The sequence below is a fragment of the Hevea brasiliensis genome, chromosome 6 (genome assembly GCF_030052815.1).
Source record: "Hevea brasiliensis isolate MT/VB/25A 57/8 chromosome 6, ASM3005281v1, whole genome shotgun sequence".
Classification (NCBI taxonomy): Eukaryota; Viridiplantae; Streptophyta; class Magnoliopsida; order Malpighiales; family Euphorbiaceae; genus Hevea; species Hevea brasiliensis.
In genome coordinates this window covers 38,954,098-38,971,104 of record NC_079498.1, presented here as the reverse complement: position 1 = coordinate 38,971,104, position 17,007 = coordinate 38,954,098, and the positions used below count along the sequence as shown (strand labels likewise).

General features: G+C 40.0%; 1 pseudogene; it reads left to right on the top strand.

Moving 5' to 3' along the window:
* Positions 1–17,007, top strand: part of LOC110638427 (mitogen-activated protein kinase kinase kinase 20-like) — a 33,907-nt pseudogene that overhangs the window by 15,817 nt on the left and 1,083 nt on the right.

Here is a 17,007-nt window from a genome sequence, read left to right as displayed (position 1 = left end):
TTAGTGATGAGCCTAGTAAGTCACACACATACACAAGTTATCACCTATTTAAATATGATTTAATTAATTAATTAAAGAGTTTAATTGATTAATTAAATAGGTTTGGTTTGCAATTAGATTGCAAAGTCCCTAGCATGACTTGAAACCAAATCTAGATTATTGGATGTATAATATAAGTTAAATTTATATTTAAAGTGTTTAAATATGAATTTAATTAATGAGAAATTAATTAATAGAGATTAATTAATTAATTTATATTTGATATAAATTAATTAGAAGAAGAAAATAATTATTTTGGGTTAAGAACTCAAAATTAAGACACAGGGGCATTTTGGTCATTTCACAGTGTGACACGTGGCACCATGAGATGGTGACACATGGCTTAACACATAAGCTTGCCAAATATTTTTAATCATGTAAGATGATTAAAATCAAGATTAAATATAGGTTTGACACTTGGCACAATGTGATTGGGTCACTTAAACCTAGAGCTAATCAAAAGGTGACATGTGGCTAGGGTTTAATGTGTTAACCTAGCTATTTAAGTGTGGTTATGAAAAGAAAACATAACCAGTAGCCTCTCCTCTCAATTGTCACACCACTTTGAGCCTCTCCAGCCATTCTTCTTCATCTCTCATCAATTCAAAGAGATTAGCCATCAATCTCTTGAATTAAGAACGCTAGAAATTGTTTCTAGTGTCCTGTTTACATCTCTAATCGCTTAAAAGGCAGAACTTGAATTTCTAATTAATAGAAAAGGCTTTAGAAGCTGTTCAAGGGCTGCCATAGGTGTTCTTGGTGTGGACAAGCTAGAGGGACAACATCTGGTGTCCTGAAGACGAATTTCAAAGGCGCAGACACGCTGCAGCACATCAAGAGGTTAGTGTAATCGTTCTTGATTTAATCTAGGGTTCTAAAATTAATCTGATTAATTTTAAAATCTTAAATGGCAAATACAGATCCAAAAACATATTAAAAGAGTTTTAATATGTTGTTTATTATTGAAATCAAATAGATAAAAATAAATCTTGCATGGTGCATGTGACCCTAGGTGAAAATTTTTGAATTCAATGGTATAATCTTGTGTTTTTCACGCTTCCGTTCCTTCACTGCATACTCAATGTCTCTTCTTTTCAAATCAACATAGGACTTTTGACGGTCTGATGCAGCTTTAAGTCGATCTCTGATCACCCTGATTTTCTCTTCAATCTGTTGAACAATTTCGGGTCTGATCATCTTTCTTTCACCCACGTCATCCCAACACAATTGGGTTCTACATTTCCTGCCATACAAAGCTTCATATGGAGGCATTCCAATGCTTGATTGGTAGCTGTTGTTGTAAGCAAACTCAATCAAAGGCAAGTGTGTATCCCAACTACCCTCAAACTCAATCACACAAGCCCGTAGCATGTCCTCCAAGATCTGAATTACCCTCTCAGACTGGCCATCTGTCTATGGGTGGAATGCAGTACTGAAGTTCAATCTAGTTCCTAGGGTTCTCTGAAGACTACCCCAGAATCTAGAAGTGAACCTAGGATCTCTGTCTGACACAATAGATACTGGCACTCCATGCAGTCTCACAATCTCATCGATGTATATCTTGGCCAATCTTTCTAAACTGTAGTCCATCCGGACTGGCAGAAAATGAGCAGATTTAGTCAGTCTATCAACAATGACCCAAACTGCATCATGACTCTTCTGTGTCCTCGGAAGTCCCATCACAAAATCCATCGTTATTCTTTCCCATTTCCATTCCGGCATTAGTAGTGGATGTAACAACCCAGCGGGTACTTGATGCTCTGCCTTTACTTGCTAACAAGTTAGGCATTTGGCTACAAACTCTGCCACATCTCTTTTCATACCCATCCACCAATAATGCTCCTTTAGCCCCCTATACATTTTTGTGCCACCAGGGTGCATGGCAAAAGGAGACTCATGTGCTTCCTTCAAAATGATCTGCCTCAAATCAACATCACTAGGAACACATATTCTGCCCTGGTGTAGCAGTAGACCATCATCTCTGATTGAGAATTCTGGTTTCTTGCCCTGCCGGACTTCTTCCAACAGCCTCTGATACTTCTGATCATTCTGAGCAGTCATTCTAATCTGATCAATCAACACTGGTTGTACATGCCATGCAACTGCTGTCTGCCCATCATCATTAATCTCTAAGCTGGCATGCAGTGACCTTAACTCATGCACTAAAGACAAAGGAGTAACCTGTAGACTTGCCATAGTCTTGCGACTTAAGGCGTCAGCCACAACATTAGCTTTCCCTGGCTGATAGTCTATTAGACAATCATAGTCTTTTATCAACTCTAACCATCTCCTCTGTCTCAAATTCAGTTCTTTCTGGGTGCCCAAATACTTTAAACTCTTATGATCTGTGTAGATGTAACACTTTTCCCTATACAAATAGTGTCTCCAGATCTTAAGAGCAAACACTATCGCTGCAAGCTCCAAATCATGCGTCGGATAATTCCTCTCATGCGGTTTTAGTTGACGTGATGCATAGGCAATGACGTTTCGATCTTGCATCAATACACAGCCTAACCCATTGTGAGAAGCATCACTATAAACTGTGTATTCTTTACCCGGGGTAGGTAAAGTCAGGACTGGAGCTTCAGTTAAACATTTCTTCAATTCATCAAAACTCTGTTGGCATTTATCCGTCCACTGAAATTTTACATCTTTTCTAAGCAGCTTGGTCAATGAAGATGCCAACATGGAGAATCCCTTCACAAATCTACGGTAGTATCCAGCTAAACCTAGAAAACTACGAATCTCTGTGACATTTCTGGGTGGCCTCCAATTAAGGACAGCTTCAATCTTACTTGGATCTACCTTAATGCCCTCTTCTGATACTACATGCCCCAAAAAAGATATTTCCTTCAGCCAAAATTCACACTTCGACAATTTGGCATATAGCTGTTTCTCCCTCAAAGTCTGCAGTACAATCCGCAGATGTATATCATCCTCTTCTGCATTCCTCGAATAGACCAATATATCATCTACGAATACCACAACAAACTGGTCGAGGTATGGTCTGAAGATAGTGTTCATCAGATCCATAAAAGCAGCCGGAGCATTAGTTAACCCGAATGGCATGACCAAGAACTCATAATGGCCATAGCGGGTTCTGAAGGCAGTTTTAGGAATACTTTGCTCTTGTACCTGCTGATAATAACCTGATCTCAGGTCAATTTTGGAGAACACAGCTGCACCCCTTAACTGATCAAATAAGTCATCAATGCGGGGCAATGGATATCTATTCTTTATTTTCACCTTATTCAACTGCCGATAATCAATACACAAGCAGAGAGTGCCATCTTTCTTCTTTACAAACAACACTGGCGCTCCCCAAGGTGACACACTAGGGTGGATAAAGCCCTTGTCAAGTAATTCTTGCAACTGCACTTTCAACTCTTTCAATTCTGCAGGTGCCATTCTATATGGCGTTATGGAGATTGGGTCCACACCAGGCATAACGTCAATTTCAAACTGCACTTCTCTTTCTGGAGGTAATCCTGGCAATTCTTCAGGAAATACATCCAGAAAGTCACATACAGTAGGGATGTCCTTCAGTGCTGGACTCCCCACTTGGGTGTCTATTACATGTGCCAAGTATGCTTCACACCCCTTTTTAATCATTCTTCTGGCTAGTGCAGCCGAAATGATGTTTGATGGCAGTAAATGCCTCTCCCCATGTATGACCACATCACCGTACAAAGGGAGACCAAAAGTGACTGTCTTGATCTGATCAATCATGGCATGATGCCTGGCTAACCAATCCATGCCCAAGATAATATCATACTCTCTGAAGGGCATTTCAATCAAGTCTGACAGGAAAACATGTCCTTGGATCACCAAAGGACAGTCTCTATAAATTCTGATGACCCGGACTTCTTGTCCTAACAGACTAGTTACTAGCACTTCAAAATCCATTTGCACACATGGAACAACAAGTGAACTGACTATGCTAGCACTAACATATGAATGGGTAGTACCCAGACAATACAAATACTTCTTGATCAGAGATAGAGAATGTACCAGCTACCACATCAGAAGTCTCAGCCTCTTCTTGCTGTCTCATCGTGTATACTCTGGCTGAAGCACTTCCTTGTGCTGATTGACCAATGCCACTGTGCTGAAGCGGTGCCTCTATCGCCTCTTCCTCTGCCAAATGACTGTGAACCTCTGGGAGCAGGACTCTGAATAGATCCCTCGGCAGTAGTAGGAGCTGGACCATATCTCGGAGCACTAGTACAGTATTTAGCCATATGGCCCTTGCCTCCGCAATTAAAGTAGGCTCCAGTGGCCCAATAACACTCCCCCCCATGAATCTTGCCACAAGTCTCACAGGGGCGGGCAGAATGTGAACCCTCGCGATCACGACTGGACCTAAGGGGTCTCTGTCCGGAAAATCTGCCCCTACCAAATCTTCCACCTCGACCCCTGCTGGGTCCACTAAATTTCTTTCTCTTTCCAGAGGTAGCACCAGAACTCTGTTCAACTGATTTTTCCCCCTTATCTTTTTCTGATTTCTCAGCTTTTCCTTCACTGGGGTTGCTTCTGCTTCAACTCTCTCCAGTTCAAGTGCTTGAGACATAAGTTCTGAGAAGTTGCTGTGTCGAAATCCCACAACTTGCATCCTTATGCTGGGCTTCAAACCCGTCTCAAATCTCTTGCATCTTGCCTTACTAGTAGTAAGGAGACTCTCCGCATAGTGACTCAAGCGGGAGAACTCCCTCTCATACTCTGCCACTGATCGATTTCCTTGTTTCAAACTAAAAAATTCTTGCAGTTTCTGATCAACATATGCATCTGGGATATATTTCTGTCTGAACTCTCTGATGAAGTCATCCTGTGTCAAGATCGTGGTTCAAAGCCGTGGGGATGGTCTTCCACCAGTCATACGCATCCCCTTGCAGTAGTGACACAGAGTATTCAAACTTCAGCTCATCTGGGCAGTGCAATTTCTTAAACACTCTGTCCATTCTTTCAAGCCATTGCTCTGCCTCTAAAGGGTCCACTGTACCCTTAAATTCTGCAGCCCCATACTTCAATAATTTATCATACTGTCTGGCTGGAGGCAGTGGTTGTGCCACAGGTGGTTGGGGTGGAGCTTGAACAGGCACACCCCCAGCCATTTGTTGAAACATTGCCGCCATCTGCTGTGCAAACTGTGTAAGGAACTGCGGCATTTGCGGGGCTGGTGCTACTGATCCACTGACATTTGGTAAAGCTGGGGCTTCCCTTTGTGCCTCAGCTTCAACAGACTGCTCAACTGAGCGATCCCCTTCTTCCATAACAGTCTAGAGTAGGGTATCTCCTGAACAAGTAACACAAGGAGATTTCCCTCCGTTAGTTCATATTCATGATGTAATGCACTGTATGTAACAATTATGGACATTGAGCAGTTGTACTTAACATAGAAAAGACACAAATTCACAATTTAAAACATACTTCAAAAACTTGCTCTGATACCACTAAAACATGTCACACCTTACCCCTCTGTAAGGCATAACATGATCCCGTAGAATACCTAATGAACTACCAAACTTCACCTACCGATAACTCATTAAGTACCCTACAAGGGATTTTAAAACAATTTTCTTATTTTTGATAAGTGGTGAGCATTTTCTAATAAGTATTTAAAACATTTAGTTAAAATTAAAACTAGTTAATATTTTTTGTCCATTTTAGTTTTCCGCAAATTTTATAAAAATTTTGACAGAGTTTCCTCTGTATTTTGAGAAAACCGTTCTTCGAATACCTGTAAAAAGCACTTCTAAAAATTTTTCCCAATAACTGCTTCAATTTCAAACTCAATGTCAATCAATTTCTCAACACATTTATCAACTTTCAAATTTCAAATCCACTATCAAAATACTCGCAATCCATTTCATTCATATTTCATTTGAAACAAAACAATTTAGATACATCATTACAACATTTACATTAAGAGAATTCCAAATTGCAATATGTATTACAACTTTATACAAATTTTTATACAAACTGCTCAAGACCCATTTTTACATGTCCATACATTTATGTGCAATATATATACATCAAAAGAAGTTTTACAGTTAGGGTATAAATTATACCCGAAGACTTCTAGCTGATGACTCCTCACACCTCAAGAAATCTGTCACGCTCCTCTAGTCTCTGTATCTGCGACAGCAATAGAAGCTATCGCTGAGTACTAGGACTCAGTGGTGCACAACATACTAAAATAATCTTTATGCAAAATATAAATCACATTTATTAAAAAATTTGACTAAATATGAGCATTAAACACAAAACATGAATCATGAGCATTAAACACAAAACATGAATCATGAGCATTAAACACAAAACATGAATTATGAGGTTTTAATGCAAACCAAGTTCATTTCGAAGTATCAAAACACATTTCATAAAACCCACAGTTAGATCATGCCATTCGAAACAAATAGAATCTCAATAGCCAGAGGCTAAAGAGAAATCACATTACAAGGCTAGCTAGCTCAAATATATGGATATCCATTCACATCCTCTTCTACTGGCACACCTCAACACTTCTCCAGAGAAGGAATCAAAATTCGAAACTAATTACCCCCACTAGTCGTGCTAGTGAGGTGTTCAAATATATGGTCATGACACTGTGGTTTCAAAACATATCTTAACAATTTGCTAAACATTGTCATTTCAAATATACATAATAAATTTCAACAATTTAAGTCAAAACATCATAACTAATGTCACAAATAAATTTTCAACAATTCAAGCAAATGTAAAATACATATTTCATTCACTTTATCAATACATTTTAAAGCATAGTGATGTTGTGCACAAACCTCATACGAGTCGTCCCTTAGCCTCGACTCGGTTCCTCGGGTTCATTCCCGATATTCTTTTCAACTGAAACACATAATTTTATAATGTTTCAGTACTAGAACTTAAAATAAATCCAAAAATAAATTTAGCTTCACAATTATCTAGCTCTAACGTGCTAAATTCGACGTTCTTTAAAATTTGTGTTTCGGGTTACTATTCACTGCACTATTCAAGTCAAATAGTTGACTTTTTAAGGCTTAATAGGTATGGGAACTCCAACTTCACCCACATACCACATTTTGGTCATTAAACTTATTGGTTTTGGTCATTTTCTCAAAGCTTAGGTCATTTTGGCAAAATTGCCAATTTTCGGTTTTGGTGCTCCGAAGTTGCACTGTTCCATTGGTCGATCTACTGTTGGAATTTGACAAAACTTCCTTCATAGAAAATGTTCCGTATTGTCTTAAGTGTATTCTCATTTTTGGATCACCTCAATCGGAGTTTTTTAGCTCAAGTTATGGCCAAAATAAGTTTACTGTTCACGTGCACTGTTCATGCTGAGATTTTGAGTTCTGGCAGATTTTGATCCAACTTCGTTTAGTAATTTGGTCAAGTTAAGTTCATAATTTGGTCTCACTTTCTTCATATGAAATGTTCTACTATGTCTTATGTTTCCATCGGTTCAAGAACCACCTAAATCCTAGTTTTTTAGAGAGAGTTATAACCCTTCAAACATTACTGCTCAAATAGAATTCTGCAGAATCGCAGGTTTGGTAATTCAACTTTGCTCAATAATTTGAATGGGTTAATGGCCTAATTTGGGTTGGTGTTCTTCATGAAAGTTTTAGGTCTATATCATATCTAATTGCTGGTAAAATTTCAGGTCATTTTGACCTTCCTAACTCGAGTTATGACCAAATGAACAGTTACTGTTCATTTGGTCAGTTTGGTGCAGTGGCAGCCTGCTCTCATTTCACTTTGGTCAATTGTTTCACCTTGGTCAATTGTTTCACCAAGTTTTGGTCAGTTTTTGGCAATGGTTCCTTAATGAAAATTGTGCTATTTTATGTCTATTTTCATCCCCAATTGGTGGCATATCAATTAGACTTGTAAAATTTAAGTTTTGGTCCTTCAAAGTGGGTTTGGTCATGCTGCCAGCAGCATGACCATTAAACCTACGAATTTGGTTTTCATTCCAACAACTCCCACACATTCATTTGGTCATAATTGACCATTATTTCACTTCACAATAGGTCAAAGATATCATTTGCTCATTTCTCACATTTTTGGTTCACAAACCCTAATATTCAAAACCCTAACTCATCCATCTTACTCACTTGTTGAATTCTAATTGCATTTTTAGTACTCATACCCTCACTTACACTTAACCACTTCATTATTTGTATCAAAATTACCCATTTCAACATTAGTTTGCTGCTGGCCAAAATTCCTAGGGTTATAGATAGGCATGATTTTGCATGTTTTCATGTATTTCTAGCCACTTTCATCTTACTTCTATACTTATAATTCAATCAAAATTAAGGAAGAGAGCTTTCCAACTTCTTGATTCTTCAAGCTTTTTAAAATTTTTCTCTTCCCAATCTTCTTAACAAGACTCAACCACAAGTTTTAATTAAGAAACTTATAAATTTTATGGCTCAAATCTTGGGTTTAAGAAGCTTTTTAGTGAGCTTCAATGGAGGAGGTTAAGGAAATGAGAGAAATGAGAGAGGAAATGAGGGTTGACGGAAATTGGGAGAAGAAATCATTTTTTTTTCTTTTCTTTTTGTTTAATCTTATCCCTTTTTGAAGACCAAAATTCCCAAATTAATCAAATAATTTAATTAATCTTTTATGACATCCTTCATGATGTCATCACTTTTGACTTTTCTAACTTCTTTCTTTTTATTTATTTATTTTTTTCTATTAGTTCTTTAATTTAATTCTCGATTCTAAAATTTTCTTTTCTCCGATTTTATTTGACAGTTAGGTCAGGAGTCAGCTCTCGGGGTCAATTGACCAAATTGCCCCTCGCCGGTTCATCCCGGTTTGCAAATAATTCCATATTTCTTTCGGTTCCCTGACCTAATTATTTGACTGACTTAACAGTTCTTTTTCGTGATTTTCTCTTTTCCACTGTGTCCATAAGGGTCCTAAGGACCGCAGCGTCACTTTTTATGGTTCGAAATTTGAGTTTAAAACAACTTCAGCTGTTCTCGAGGAGGTCACTCATCATTGTGACTCTACTGCTTAACCTCTTATGTTCTGTTTTTCTTATTAATAGTTAACTAATTAAACATTACTAATTATTTGTGTTTATGGCTTCTCAAATTGTCTTAAGTGTGGCCCTAATCCCAATAATTGTCTGGACCGACACCGGTCACCGGAACAGTGAAATATACCAGGCTATACCAATAGGGGTGTTAAAAGATCAACGGTGGAGATTGGGATGTACAGGACTGTCATGACATACTCTGACACCTGTCAATAATGTGGGCGATTCTGCAAATGAGGCGTGCAGTGGAGATCTTGTCTGCGATGCTTTAACTACCTCGGCTCTGATTATGACAACAGTTATTGGAAGTTGTCTTATTCTCCTTGCTTTCCGATCTCCCATCCCTTCCGATCCTTCTAACACGATCCTTTTCCGATCTCTCATGCCGGGCCCCCCTCTTCTGATCTCTCATACTCCAGTCTTCTCCTTTATCTGGTCCGGCTCAGTCAAAGCATTTATTCCTTCGATTTCCGAGGCATCCGCTTCATTTTCTGCTAGCAATAAATGCTCAGACCTTCTCTATATATACCTCCGATGGGAAATCCGCATTTCATTTTTCCTATTTCTCTCTCACTTTTCCTGTTCTAGTCACTCCGGCAATAATTTCGGCCATAATGGCGGCCTTCGATCTTTTTCCGGCTGTTCACCTTATTCAGACCGAGAATATCGATCGTGTCAACCCCGAGTCGGTCGACCGATATGATCGACGGACTGATTTCGGGCAAGAAGACTGCTAATTTTCCTCCTATTATTGGTGATCGTCCTTCGAAGCTTTTTTGGCTTCTCACCACACTGGGTGTTCCGACAGCGGCTCGGTTCCGAGCAGTAACATTGATGACGACCTCTCTCATCCTCATGAGAGTCATAATCCCCCCATCTGAGCTGTACATCTGTCCGAAATCGATGGTTGGTCTGACACATCTTTTGATTCAGCCACGAGACTAGGCTTTGACATAGGCCTTCATTAGATGGGATGTATTGCCGATCTCTAGAGATTTCCCAAATAATGTAATTTGACTTTTAATGTAATCCGATCTCTAGAGATCGCCCAAATGATGTAATCCGACTTTTAATGTAATCCGATCTCTAGAGATCGCCCAAATGATGTAATCCGACCTTTTGGAAATAAAATTTTTATTTCGTCAATTATTATTTTGTTATTATTGCATTGGTTATTTTTTGATCTCTGAAGTATTTTCCCGATCCGACTCTTAATTTGAATGACCCTTAACCGATCTGTAATTCAAAATATCTATCTCAATCTACCGATCTCTAGCTAGCCCATCTCCTTAGGGAATCTCCGGAATATTTGTGAGACGTATCAGAAAAGGCTGGCGAATCCCGCTAACCGATGCGTCGCTTGGGACACCGTGAGCATTAAATGCTCGGACGGGTATAAATAGGGGATGGGTCAGCCAGTTGCTTCCTTATGCCATTTTCAGCCTCTTGCGAGTGATTCCAAAATTCTCTCATTTTTTCAAGTTCTTTCGACACCGATCACACTCCGGTAAGGGTTTTGATCTTTCTTTTAGTTTAAATCTCCTCTTTTCTTTGAAAATGAGCGGCGCCGAGGGTCTGAGAGCAGCAAGCCCCCGTTCCATTCAGATCTCGTGGTCGTCATATGAGGTAGAAGTAGTCAGAACAAGCGGGCGATCTGAACCTCCTAGGACCTCCATTCCAGCCCGCGGTCAAGCAGCACCCTTGAGGCAAACACATTCTTCAGGGAGAGAAAACCTCCCATGGACGAGCTGCCATTAATCCTTCAAAAAACCGACCTGCAGTCGTTCAGCCAGGAGTATAACATTCGGCCCGATTCATACGAACTCATTAAGTGTCACGGCGATCTTTGAGCCGATCACTTCTTCGAAGAGAATGATATGATCATGGTATATGAAGAGCAATTAAAAGCCGGGTTGCGGTTCCCTCTCGATGACTTCTTCAAGGAAGTTCTAAAATTTCACCAAGTGTGCATAGCCCAAGTTCACCCGAACTCATGGCGGATCCTAGTAGCCTTCAGAGGCCTTTGCCGAGCCAAAGGACTCAGTCCTACAGCTAAGGTGTTCGCCGAACTACATAGGCTAACTCGTCGAAAGGATGATGAGTATTGGTTCTTTCAGGCGAAACCACATTGTGGGCTTTTTATCGATCTGCCCTCCTCCCTGAAGAATTGAAAGAATCGCTTCTTTATTCTGAGGAGCAAAATTCCAAACAGCTTTGAGGGTTTCCCACGTAGCTGGCTGCACCAGGGTCCCTTACTTCTGAAGCGCATCACCCTGAATAGGGAAGAAGGCCTAATGGTGATGGAACTGAAAGATCAGGCGGTCAGAGAGAAGTTCTCTTGTTTAGATGAGGTGACTGCCGAACTGCATCATTGGACCATGCAACTGATCACCGACCAAGAACGCGGGCTTCAGCTCTCTGACCTCGGTCTCGGTACTTTCTATATCTCTGATCTTTGGGCCTTAGCGATCTCACTGACCTTTTCTCTGTACAGGTATGGCGAGCGGCGAGGCTTCCAAGGAGAGCCGGAAGTGGAAGAGAGAGGTCTCCCGAAAAGTGGGGGAGATGAAGCGTTCCGAGCTGCTTCAGACGCCCAGGCATGATCCCAGGGAGATGCAAGGAGGCTCGTCTCAACCCTCGGGACCGCCGATCCCTGACATAGAAGTGGTCCGGTCTCCTCCTCGTCAAGAAGAGCCGCCACCACCCCCTCCAGTTGCTCCGAGTGTGGAAGGGGGTCCTTCCCAACCTTCCTCGAGGACCCTCTCCCGTGGCGCTCAAGTATTGATCCATTCCCTAGAGAAGAACTGAACTGTTCGGGAGAATCTGGGTTTGGCTAAGGTTTTAGGGGCTTCCACCCGCCTTCGGGAGGATCGGGATAGGCTAACACCAAACAATCTCGATGATATCCTGACCCAAACTATGAGCCTGAGCGTGGAGAGTTTGGTGAACCAATACATAGTCCGGGAGAAGGTTTACCGCTTGAGGCAGGAGGTCGAGAAAGTGGGTCAGGAAGCTACTTCCCTCCGATCTCAACTTTCGTCCGCCCAAAACTATATATCTGAAATTGAGGGGTGGATGAAGTTCTACGAGGATAAGCTGGCCGAGCAAGCTCATGTTCTTGAAGAGGTTCAGGCGCTCCAAGCCGCTGAAGTCGCTAGCCTCACTGAGGAGCTCAAAGCAAAAGAAGAAGAGGTAGTGACAAGGGAGGCCGGCGCTTATGTGAACGCTCATGGGGATCTCTTGGCCGAGTTCAGGAAGCATTACCCCGAGGAGGACTTCTCCTGGATGGTGGACTTGGCTCGCCAAGACGAAAAGGATATCGAGGAGGAGGCCGAGGGTGATGGAGGGGGTGAACAAAATGTAGAACGGGCTGGAGGATCACCTCCAGCCGAATGACTTGTATATATTTTAATCTGAAATGAAATGAAATTCCTTTTTTTGTTCAATGATTGGATGAGATCGGAAAGTATCTAAGTTGAATAAGCACTTGATTGCCTGAACGTATTAGAACAACAACTAAAAGTGATTATTAATCTAAGTGTAAGAGGTCGGAAAACATTGTAAGCATGAGATTGGCTGGGAAAAAACGCTAAACGGGACTTGATTAAAATTAGAAACTTGATTTGAACACTTAAGATCGGAATCATCATTAAACCGAGTTAGAACCTTAACTTTATCAAACGATTATCCCCAAACTTTTAAAAGGGAGATGGCAATAAGACTGGTGGCATGAAGACCTGACGTTGGTTTGGTTTCGTCAGATAAGAGATTGGAAATGTGATTAACTGGCCAGGAGACTTGACAATTGGTTTGAGAGATCGATGAGGCTTTGAGCGATAGGGAGACTTGGCGTCAGTTTGACCCCTATGAAGAGAGATCGAAAATGAATTGAACGATATGTAGACTTAGTATCGGCTTGATTTCTTTTGAGGGATCGAAAATATGATTAGCTGGCAAAGAGAGATAAAAAATGACTAGAAACTTGGTGAAAAATGTCGACTTCAAAGCCTATTGGGTCGGCCAAAATATGGTGTCGACAGTAGCATCAGCAAGAGCACGATATTCAGATTCTGTGCTAGAACGTGCAACAACAGTTTGCTTTTTGCTACGCCAAGAGATAAGAGAATTACCCAAGAAGAAACAATAACCAGTTGTAGAGTGATGATCTGTCAGATCACCAGCCCAATCAGCATCAGAGTAGCCAGATAATACTAGGGAGGAGGTAGCAGAAAATTGCAAACCATGAAAAAGAGTGCCTTTGATATAACAAAGGATTCGAAGTACTGCAGAGAAATGAGTTGAGCGAGGAGCAGACATAAACTGGCTGACCAGATGAACAGCATATGAAATATCAGGTCGAGTAACTGTGAGATAAATAAGACTCCCGACAAGCTATCGATATAAAGTAGGATCATCAAGAGGAGTGCCATCAAGAGGTGTAAGTTTGCAATTGAGCTTCAATGGGGTTGATACTATTTTGCTATTAGTGATGCCTACTCGAGAAAGTAAGTCGGATGCATACTTGGCTTGAGATAGATAATAGCCATCAGAATTTTGAGAAACTTCAAGACCTAAAAAATAGCTGAGAGAATCCAGGTCTTTCATTTCAAAATGCTGATTGAGATAATGTTATAACTCTAAAATACCAGATGAATCATCTCCTGTTATTATCATATCATCAACATAAAGCAATAGAAGAACAATACCACTGTCAGTTCAGCGAGTAAATAACGCAGAATCATATGGACTAGAGAGAAAACCAAGTTAAGCAAGAGTGGAACTAAATTTGGCAAACTAGGCCCTGGGAGCTCGTTTTAATCCATATAAGGCTCGCTGAAGTTTGAAAACCTTATGAGGATAATGATAACCAGGAGGAGGATGCATATAAACCTCCTCTGTTAAATCACCATGAAGAAAAGCATGTTTGACATCCATCTGGAAAAGTTTCCATTTACGAACTGTAGCAATAGCTAAGAGACTACAAATAGATGTTAATCGGGCCACTGGAGCAAAAGTTTCTTCATAGTCGATACCATACACTTGAGTGTACCCTTTGGCTACTAAGCATGCTTTGTAGCGTTCAATAGTTCCATCAGAACGGGTCTTGATTTTGTAAATCCATTTGCAACCAATAGGGGTCTTGTTTGGTGGAAGATCAACTAAATCCCAAGTATGAGTTTTCTCTAAAGCTTGAAGTTCGTCAGTCATAGCTTACTGCCAAAGAGGGTCAGTACTTGCCTCACGATAAGAACGAGGCTCATAAAGGGTTGTAATAGTAGAGTAACAGTGAAAATCAGAAAGATAATGAGGAGTTTCTCTTACAAGGTTAGAACGACGAAGGGTAGTGCTTGGAGGAGATGCAGGCGCAGGTACTGGATCAACAACTGGTGCAGATTCAACAGGGGCAGGTGTAGTTGGGCTAATATTGAGCACATCACAATCACCTGGATTAGGACTTGGAAATAGCTCTTTGGAGGAGTCAGTAAAAAATAGAGAGTCAGTATTGACAGAGTGATGAAATTTGGAAAGAGAATAGAACATAGTATTGTCCCGAAAGGTAACATGACGAGAGATGTGTAACTTATTTGAAACAAGATCCCAACAACGATACCCTTTCTGGTCAATGCCATAACCAAGAAAATAACATAAACGAGCACAGGGTTTTAATTTGGTATGTTCATGAGGTTGTAAAAGAACAAAAGAAACACATCTAAAAGGTTTAAGGATGGAATAGTCAAGAGGTTGTCCAAACAACTTTTCAAAAGGAGATAAATTATGAAGAACCAAGGTAGGAAGACGATTAATAATATAAACAGCATGAAGAGCTACTTCTCCCCAAAATTTTTCTAGACATGATCTAGAAAGAAGAAGAGTATGTACAGAATCAAGAATATGGCGATGCTTGTGTTCGGCTAGCCCATTCTTTTGAGAGGTGTGAGGACAAGAACGTTGAACAATGATGCCTTATTGACTAAGAAACTAAAGTAAAGAAGAATCCTGATATTCCATGGCATTATCTGTTCAGATAATTTTAATGTCACAAGAGAACTGAGTTTTAATCATTTTTGCAAATGTGATGTAAATTTGTGATAGCTCAGATTGATGTTTCAAAAAATATATCCAAGTAAATCGAGAATAATCATCAATAAATATCACAAAATAACGAAAACCATTTATTGAAGAAATAGGAGAAGGACCCCAAATGTCTGAATGAATTAAACCAAAAAGGAGTGTCTGAAGTAGTATTATTATGAGAAAAAGATAATGCAGGTTATTTTGCAAGCTGACAATTTAAACAATTAAATGACTCAAACTTAGTAGATCCTAATAATCCATGATAAATTAAAGGTTGAATTTTACTGGCAAAAGCATGACCAAGACGAAGATGCCATTGGTGAATGGAGGAATTAGGGATTATAGCTACAGACACAAATCTCTTAGGAAGATGTAAAGATGCAAGCTCAAATAATCGACCCACTCTGCGACCCTCCCCGAGAATCTGTCTCGTTTATGGATCCTGTACCTGGACACCATGGGAAGAAACAAAACATTTAGTTCTTTTTCACACAACTGACGAACAGAAATAAGATTGAGTGCCAAATTAGGGATATAATAGGTGTCGAGGAGATGAAGATTTGAGGTAGAAATATGAACAATATGTGTGATGTACATTTTAGTACCATTTGCAGTATGGATTGGTGGTAAGGAAGATACAGGTTTTGTAGAAGACAAGAATTTAATATTAGTGGCCATATGATTACAACATGCAGAGTCAAAAAGCCAATAAAAATTACTCGGAGTGGCAGACATGGCAGCAGGAGAATTACAAGAGATAACCTATTTGAATAGTGCCTCAAGATCACTCATGGTGATGGCAGTAGAACCCTCAGTAGCAGCAACAGTAGTGACAGAGGAAGATCCAGGCTTTGAGACATTCTTGAATTTAGAATGCCCTCCTTTTGGTTTTAGAGGGCATGTGGGACAATGTTCAAGAATATGACCGTAACCATGACAATATCTACATTCTATAGTAGGACAATATGCAAAAGCATGACCAATTTGATTACAATTCTTATAGAGTTGGTTGCCAGATTTCTGATGTGAGGATTGAGTAGTTGCAAGAGCAGTTTCAAATTAAGGAGTTTTATCCAAACTGAGACGTGTCTCTTCAAAAATAATCTCTTGAATAACAGTATCCAATGATGGGAGTTGATTTCGAAGTAGCAGGGATGCTCGAACGGCCTCATATTCTGATCGAAGAGCCATTAGAACTTGAATAAGATGAAGATGATCTTCACTGATTTTGGCCTGAGATATTTGTTTCCAAATGGGTTGGACCTGGGCACAGATTGACCTACTTTTTGTTTCAGATTATGAAAAGTAGTCCACAACTGATAATAGTGGGCAAGTCCAGTGGTCTGATATTGATTAGCTAAAAAATCCCAGATTTCTTTTACAGAGTCATAATTAGCAAATTGGATGTGGATGGACGAGACAGATGTATTGCGAAACTAGGTGATGATCTGATGATTTTTACTATCCCAATCCTCAAGACGGTCAGCAAATTTTGCATCAGTTTCATTGTTCTCTCTTGTCAGTGTAGTGATATCTCCGGTAACAATACGCCAAAGCTTGTAACCTATAAAAAAACTTTTCATTCCTTGAACCCAAAGATTATAGTTGGAACCAGTCAGAACTGTTGCAATAGGTTTTGAAATATTAGATTTCTCCATTGATAACAAGATGAGGAGAAAAAAAAATGGTATAATAACAGGAATGAAAGAATGAACCAGAACAGGCTGTAGATAGAGAAGAGAGACCCCAGAAACTAGAAATAAAAGCTTTACGGCTCAGATACCATGTTAGAAGAAAGAATATAAGTAATTAAGGAAAGGATTGTGTATTTGTCTGTG